The sequence below is a fragment of the Triturus cristatus genome, chromosome 10 (assembly GCF_964204655.1).
Source record: "Triturus cristatus chromosome 10, aTriCri1.1, whole genome shotgun sequence".
In the NCBI taxonomy this organism is placed as follows: Eukaryota; Metazoa; Chordata; class Amphibia; order Caudata; family Salamandridae; genus Triturus; species Triturus cristatus.
In genome coordinates, this window is record NC_140593.1 from 196337471 (window position 1) to 196346232 (window position 8762).

Below are 8762 nucleotides of genomic sequence, written 5' to 3' on the forward strand. Positions count from 1 at the left end.
TGTCAACTGAATCTGGAATGTAATCTTTGTAAGAAGAACTACAGTTCTCTCAAATTAGTTACAAGGTACTGTGATAAACATGAGAAATTTGACCTGTAGTATTAATTGTTCAGAAGTGTGTTTATTAGTGCACTATTTCCAAATTACAAGTTATCTCGCCACATTTATTTTCATTGGTTTGTGTGTGTGTGTATATATATATATATATATATATATTGTTTCACCAAACACTCGAAAGCTGCAGGGATGCGCACATTGCAGATAAAAACCAGACGGCTTTATTTTACATTCAGGAAACTTGCATCATCATCCATTGGTAAATGTTCAAAGACCTGACGCGTTTCGAGATTCTCCTTCTCTTTCTCAAAGGTCTCTCTTCATATGCACGTGTCGCAAGGAGCTGTATACCAGTTCATTTAAATACTGACTCTAGTGAGTTCCGCTTAGTGCGTGACATACATGCTGGGAATTGTAGTTGCATGCAAAACAGCTTTTCTCCTTCAGTAGGATTTGCGCACATTGTCATTTAAGAATTATTTGTAAAACCCTCAGTAGGCCCCTGGATTGTCCGCAAGTTCAAATTACCTTATCCGCCATGCTGCTTCAGAGGTCTGGACTCCGTTCCGACCTCGCAGCCTCCCTCCATTGTGAGGATGGTGCTATCCCCCACGGCAGGGCCGCCGTGTCAAATTTTGTTTCACCAAACACCCGAAAGCTGCAGGGATGCACACAAGGCAGATAAAAACCAGACGGCTTTATTTTACATTCAGGAAACTTGCATCATCATCCATTGGTAAATGTTCAAAGACCTGACGCATTTCGAGATTCTCCTTCTCTTTCTCAAAGGTCTCTCTTCATATGCACGTGTCGCAAGGAGCTGTATACCAGTTCATTTAAATACTGACTCTAGTGAGTTCCGCTTAGTGCGTGACATGCATGCTGGGAATTGTAGTTGCATGCAAAACAGCTTTTCTCCTTCAGTAGGATTTGCGCACATTGTCATTTAAGAATTATTTGTAAAACCCTCAGTAGGCCCCTGGATTGTCCGCAAGTTCAAATTACCTTATCCGCCATGCTGCTTCAGAGGTCTGGACTCCGTTCCGACCTCGCAGCCTCCCTCCATTGTGAGGATGGTGCTATCCCCCACGGCAGGGCCGCCGTGTCAAATTTTGTTTCACCAAACACCCGAAAGCTGCAGGGATGCACACAAGGCAGATAAAAACCAGACGGCTTTATTTTACATTCAGGAAACTTGCATCATCATCCATTGGTAAATGTTCAAAGACCTGACGCGTTTCGAGATTCTCCTTCTCTTTCTCAAAGGTCTCTCTTCATATGCACGTGTCGCAAGGAGCTGTATACCAGTTCATTTAAATACTGACTCTAGTGAGTTCCGCTTAGTGCGTGACATGCATGCTGGGAATTGTAGTTGCATGCAAAACAGCTTTTCTCCTTCAGTAGGATTTGCGCACATTGTCATTTAAGAATTATTTGTAAAACCCTCAGTAGGCCCCTGGATTGTCCGCAAGTTCAAATTACCTTATCCGCCATGCTGCTTCAGAGGTCTGGACTCCGTTCCGACCTCGCAGCCTCCCTCCATTGTGAGGATGGTGCTATCCCCCACGGCAGGGCCGCCGTGTCAAATTTTGTTTCACCAAACACCCGAAAGCTGCAGGGATGCACACAAGGCAGATAAAAACCAGACGGCTTTATTTTACATTCAGGAAACTTGCATCATCATCCATTGGTAAATGTTCAAAGACCTGACGCGTTTCGAGATTCTCCTTCTCTTTCTCAAAGGTCTCTCTTCATATGCACGTGTCGCAAGGAGCTGTATACCAGTTCATTTAAATACTGACTCCAGTGAGTTCCGCTTAGTGCGTGACATGCATGCTGGGAATTGTAGTTGCATGCAAAACAGCTTTTCTCCTTCAGTAGGATTTGCGCACATTGTCATTTAAGAATTATTTGTAAAACCCTCAGTGGGCCCCTGGATTGTCCGCAAGTTCAAATTTCCTGCAGCTTTCGGGTGTTTGGTCAAACAATATATATATATATATATATATATATATATATATATATATATATATATATATGAATTTCACCAAACGACGCTGCAATATGTGGTTCCCTGTCTCCAGCGTCGGTGCCAGGCAGCGGCAGCAGCAGCAGCCGCTCAAATCTTGTAGGATTCCCTGAGAATCACCCCAATCGACGATAAAGCAAGAGGCGGCACACCAGAAGACGGCACAATGATTTATTGTGCACCAAATTAAGGACTTTTTAACTTGGTGCACAATAAATCAATGTGCCGACTTCTGGTGTGCCACCTCTTGCTCTATCATCGATTGGGGCGATTCTCAGGAAACCATACAATATATATATAGCACAGGAATCGGAGACCTCTGGTTCAAGTTCAGCTGCACCATCGGACAACGAGGAAAGATACAACGCATTGGGACCAGACAGGGGACCCTTCACATCATTGGAGGAGTACTGTTTTATGCAGCTGAGCCTCAGCGCCAACAAAAAACCATCGCGGGGAAGAGGAAAAGGAGGAGGCAAAGAACAAGAGAAAAGAGAAGAAGCAGGGGAGGGGGCGAAGGCCAGCGACAATGTAACACCACATGGGAGAGGCATCAGGCGATCCAAGAGGAACAAATGATGGGTGAGCAATCAAACCTTTCTATCATTAATCTTTCCCCACATGTTATCACCCCAGATAACATGTGGTCTTAGAATTAGGCCTATCTTTCTGCCCTACAGCTAATTTTGATTTTGCCAAGACCTGCATTGATCTGTTTCTATTTATGCGCAAACTCAAGCTGCTGAAACTGCACACTTTGAAGCATAACAGAGGCATAGCGAATGCCATACAAACAGTGAGCCCCTCTGCCCCCACGGATGTTACATTATCCGTGAGTGACATTGAGACCCTAGCCGCCATGAGGGAATTCCAATTGGGAACCAGAGACTGGGAAACTGATCGTGACCTTTTGATTAGTATGGACATAGAGATTAGCAAGAAGTCCAGGAATGATTTCAAACCCAGATCGAAATTTAAGCCGATAAAATTGCATGATGAAATTGATACATTCCATGAGACTATTTTACGTGATTTATTGGACCTTTGGAAAAGAGAGGGCAATAACTTTGCTAGGAATCTTACCACAGCACTAAGGGCAGGTTTGCAGTCTTTGAAACAAGCAAGAAACTTTGTCATCAAACCCTCTGATAAGGGGGGCAAAGTGGTCCATTGGGACATCAACAAGTACCAAGTGGAGGCTAAGCGACAGCTAGAGTTCTCAGGATGTTACCTGAAATCAAGCCTGGGGAAGTACAATAAAACCATACAGAAATATCATAAAATGTTGCACGACTGGCATGAAAATGATATGCTGAGTCAGAATGAGTTCCTGTTTTTGCTGGTGCAAAAACCAGTAACCCCGGTTTTCTATATGCTACCGAAGGTGCATAAACATCCCACAGACCCTCCGGGCAGACCAATCATCTCTGCCAACCAAAGCCTCCTTGAAAACACTTCCATTTATCTAGACTACTTTCTTTGTCCCTATGTCCTCAACCTACCCTCTTATTGCAGAGACACTATGGACTTCCTATCGAAGGTACAGGAGATTCCGTGGAAAGAAAGTTACATCTTGGCAACAAGAGACGTTGTTGCCCTGTATACTTGTATTGAGCATGGTTTTGGGCCTAGAACAATGTAAATATTATCTAAGAGACAGGCCTATAACCATGTATGACCACACTATGCTATTAATGCGCATGCTACACTTCTGCCTACACAATAACTGTTTCCTGTTTGAGGATGAATGGTATGAACAGTACACCGGTACCGTCATGGGAAGTTGCTTCGCTCCCAGCTACGCCTGTATGTTTATGGGCTGGTGGGAGGCGGAGCACCTGTGGCATGACGGGAATATCCCTCACATGAACAATGTCGTAAGTGGACCCGCTACATAGACAACATTTTTCTAATATGGGATGGTCCGCAGGAGGTGTTGGATGTTTTCATTCAGGGACTTTCGGTGATTAATTTAAATCTCAAATTTACCAGCAAAACCGATCGTTCCAGCATTGAGTTCCTAGATACTTTAGTGGAGGTGAAACTGGGGACACTACATACCAGCCTGTATAGGAAGTCAACGTCTGGCAATAGTATCTTACATGCACAAAGTCATCACCCGACAGGTCTGAAGATTAGCATCCCCTATGGGGAACTACTAAGAGCAAAACGTAACTGCAGCTCCTCTGACTCCTATGAGAAAGATGCCAAAAACATGAGGGGTTGTTTCAGAAGCAGGGGCAACACGGGGAGAACCATCAGAGTAACTACTGAGAAAGCGGCCACCAGAAACAGGAACAGCTTGCTCGTACCAAAAGAGAAGAACAGTGGTAAACATGAAGTGAGACTCATCACCACCTATAACCATGCCTCACAAGAAATCCATCAGATAATACGTAAGCACTGGCACATAGTCAGGATCGATGTTATCATAGGAAAATTGGTTAGTCCATCACCACATGTTAAGTACAGGAAGTGTCAGTCCTTAAAGGACATGCTAGTACACAGTCACATTTCCATAAAAACTAAGACACATGGGACCTGGTTGAGGGAACTCCCAGGTTTCCACAAATGTGGGAGGTGCAAAGCATGCAGCAACAGCACAAATGTAAAAACTTTCAACCTTCCCAATGGAAAAACAGGGAAGATTCATGGTTTTATAAATTGCAACACTGATTTTGTGGTTTATGTTTTGAATTGCATTTGTGGTTTACGCTATGTGGGGAGCACAATCTTCCTGGTGAAGAAGCGTGTCTTAGAGCATTTACGCGCTATTAAGAACGGCGATATGTCATACGCCATAGCAAAACATTGTGATTTGGTAGACTCTAATGTCAAAGACTTCAGTTCTAAAATCTCGTATTTTGGCATTGACAGGGTCCCTGCATCAGCGAGAGGAGGAGATCGGGAACGTCATCTGCGACGCATGGAATCTGAATATATTGTGAGACTCCATAGCAAGACCCCGGGAGGCCTCAACCATGAGGAGGACCTCCAAGTCCATTTAGGCTGAGATAATTGGGATACCCTCCATTATTACACAACAGTAATATGGTGACCTTTTTTCATCTATATAGGGGGCGATCTTTGTTTTGCTTTGTATTGTTGGAAATCAATATTATTACCAATCAGATTCATAGTTTTATCTGGCGGTACTTCGCCAATCAATGTAAATACTCCTCTCAGTACTCTTGTCCCTCTCTCACCCCCCTCGCCATTTGACCACGTATTTACCCAAAGAACGGCCGCCCAGCAGACGACTAGGTTTTGCCCCATCCACCCTCTCTTTTGTTTTGTTTTCTACTTTTTTCCACTCCATTGTCTCTCCGCAACACCAATATTATTTTCAAGTTCTTGAATGGGACTCGAAGTGGGCCTAACCCAGTGGCTTCTACCTTTGAACATCCTGTGGCATTAGTGGGAATCTTCTTTCTTTCTTACTCTCACTTATACCTTTTCGTTTTTATTTCCATTCCCCTCTTTATCTGTGTTGGCCTTGTTTTTCTTACTCATACTGGTGTGTGTGTGTATATATTTATACATACACAAACCAATGAAAATTATATATAACCAGTGCTTACCCATACAGCCACTCACAGACTGATTCAGTCATTTGAGATGTCATCAGTGATGTCACTGACCATGTCATGAATGATGTAATATGTGAGGTCGTAAGCAGTGCATTGCGGGGGAGCGAGTTATATTTAGCTCAGCTAACTATAACTGCTGAATTTCACTGGTTTTGTATGAGGAAACTTGAGCCTAACTATAACGTCACTGCAACCTCAGTTTTTTTCAGTGAATTTCTATGTTTTTTTAACTAGTGGTCATGTTTGTAGAGTGGTGGAGAAAGGGACTGGGCGTCCAACCAGCTCTCATGAATCCCACTGTGTCACACTTACTAGAGGTAACAGGAGGGCTTCTTGGCCATTAAGCACCCTCAGCTTCCAAAATGAATTCATCCCCCAACCAGTAGTGCACCAGGAGGTATGTTTGGAGAGTGGTGGAGAAAGGGGGCGTGGCCTCCAAAGACCTTTCAGCGATCCCGCTATGTGGGTTTTATTGAAGGTAACAGAAGGGCATGTTGGCCCCCAAAACCCACTGCATTCAAGGGGACTTCATCCCCCAACTAGTAGTGCACCAGAAAGCATGTTTGCAGAGGTGTAGATAAGGGGGGCATGGCCTCCAACTGTCTCTCAGTAATCCTACTGTGTGGGGCTTACTGGAGGTAGCTTGAGGTCTTGTTAGCCCCCAAGGACCCTCTGGAGCCAAGGGGTCTTCATTTCCCAACCAGCAGTGCACCAGGAGGCACGTTTGCAGAGTGGTGAAGTGAGAGGGCATGGCCTCAAAGTCCTTTAAGCAATCCTGCTGTTTGGGACTTACTGGAGGTAACAGAAGGGGTTCCTGGACCCCAAGAACCCACAGCATCCAAGGGGACTTCATACCCCAACCATCACTGCACCAGGAGGAGCGTTTGCAGAGTAGTGGAGAAAGTGGAGGAGGGCTGCGTGGCCCCCCTTTGTGGTAAATATTTAAATTACCTGTACTATTTTTAAGCGGTAAAGTCTAGTAAGAATAACTCAGTCAAAATAAGAGGCAGAATCCGTGGTATTAGAGGTTCTGAAAAGGACTTTATTCCTTACAAAGGAATTATGGTTCGAACCAGGCAGTCATATTCCATCACCACGAAGGTTCAGGAAGGGATCAGCAATATATTATTGACAAGTAATCATATATATATGAAAAGCATTACATTAAGACAGATGCAGGAGGCGTAACAGCTGATAATACAGATAAGAATGCACATACGTAATGAAAATAGGCGTAGCAATAGGCGTATACTAGAAACGTCATTTAAAATGATGTCACAAGTGGGTGGATCCATAAGAGAATCTTGCAGTGTCAGCAGAAATATTTGGCAGAGATGCGCGCGCAGCCGCATGACGTGTGATTGACGTGCAACTAGAGGGTGAAGGGAACTTGACATTTAGCCCTACATGTGGAGACAGAAGTCTGGGGTGTCAGGACAACCTAGTCCTAAATCATATCTAATATCTTGTGTTTAAGGAACTATATTATCTGGAAGGAAAGGTCTTCTCGGACAGATCCTATTCTATACTGACTGTTAGTGCGTGTACAAGCGTCTATGTGTCTACATGAGATGCGAGGGGGCAGGAATTTTCCATAGTAACAGGGGCTATGAATTACTTGCATAAAGACAGCGAGGCCGAGCCCTCTGCTCGGTAGCAGGAAGGATGTTTACCTAAACTACTAGACAGGAATGCATTGGATGAGGAGCGGAGCAGATAACTTGAAGGCTGAATACAGTTTTTGGCAGGCAACAGGCCGCATCAGGCACCGTTAGCCGCGCAGGGAGTAGGACAAAGTTCATGGATACGGACGCAGGTCCAGGCTGGAGCATTTCAGAGGCAGAAGCAGGAAAAGGCTTGATGTCAGAATTCAGGGCCTACTCGCCTGAACTGTAAAAACGTGAAAAGTGAACCATATAAAGTCGGTGGCCAATCATACTTAGGAATGGACTATTTGACCCATTCATGGCGGATCTGAAAGAGGACATGTTAACGTTGGACGCACAGGTATTTGCGTCCTCATAGCTGGAACTGGAGGGAACATACATGTACTTGTAGCACGTACATGGAGCCGTTGGGGTCTAAGATAGGGGACACAATTGACCATAAAAATTCATATTTCCTCATTCCCTCCTTGTCCCCTACGGACCCTCATGAAATATCCATCTTCATCAATCCATCAATCTGTTCATATAGCATCATTTGTTCTTCTTTCTTCTTCCGGGATCTTGAATGAAAATTTGAAGGCGGGATACACGATGTGGCACACAGACCACAAATCGCTGGCCCACATTGTAGACATAAGCAGCAACTGAATAGTATGAGAAAGCCAATACCTAGGAAGGATAGGATCCTCCATCCCCAGGCTGACAACACGCTCCAGAACCAACCGGACCAAGTCCAGGTGCCTGGATTCTGGTGTATCTGGCTTACGATCTTATGAAGTCGAGTTATAGCCTTATATACTGACGGCGCGTTTTCTGGTATGAAAACACAGCAACTTGAACCGATGACCCTACAAGCTCCGCCCCTATCGGCCAGAATGACGTCAAGGACAAGACGATTTTGAAGAACAACAATCCGCATCGCAGACTGCTCCTCTGTTAAGTTGCCTAAGGCGGAAGTAGTTTCATTCACTACTGCTTCAAGGGTTCTAGTTAATCTACGTATCAGCTTACTATTAGTGACTGTACCTATGTAGGGAAAGAAACCTTTATTGAAATCTGTGTATTTCTCCCATGCTGTTTCAGTGTAGTCGACAATCGGGAGATCTCTCTGCTGTCTATTGTGTACTAAATGGGTATTCCTATGATAATCAGGCGGGGCTAGGAAAACAGGTGGCAGAAGGAATGCAATGTAACAGGTACCATCCCAATCTAGGGGTAGGCGTATATATGCGGTGTGACCACAGATGAAGTAGGAGTGACGGGAAGCTCTAAATGTAGACTTGCCTTTATCACTGAATTCTATTACAGTGGTACATTTACTATGGCCCATGTGTATTGAACCATTCTTTCTTACACATAATTCGCCTCTAACTGGAAATACTGACATGGCGGGCAAGATTGGTGTAGCTTCGGATTCAA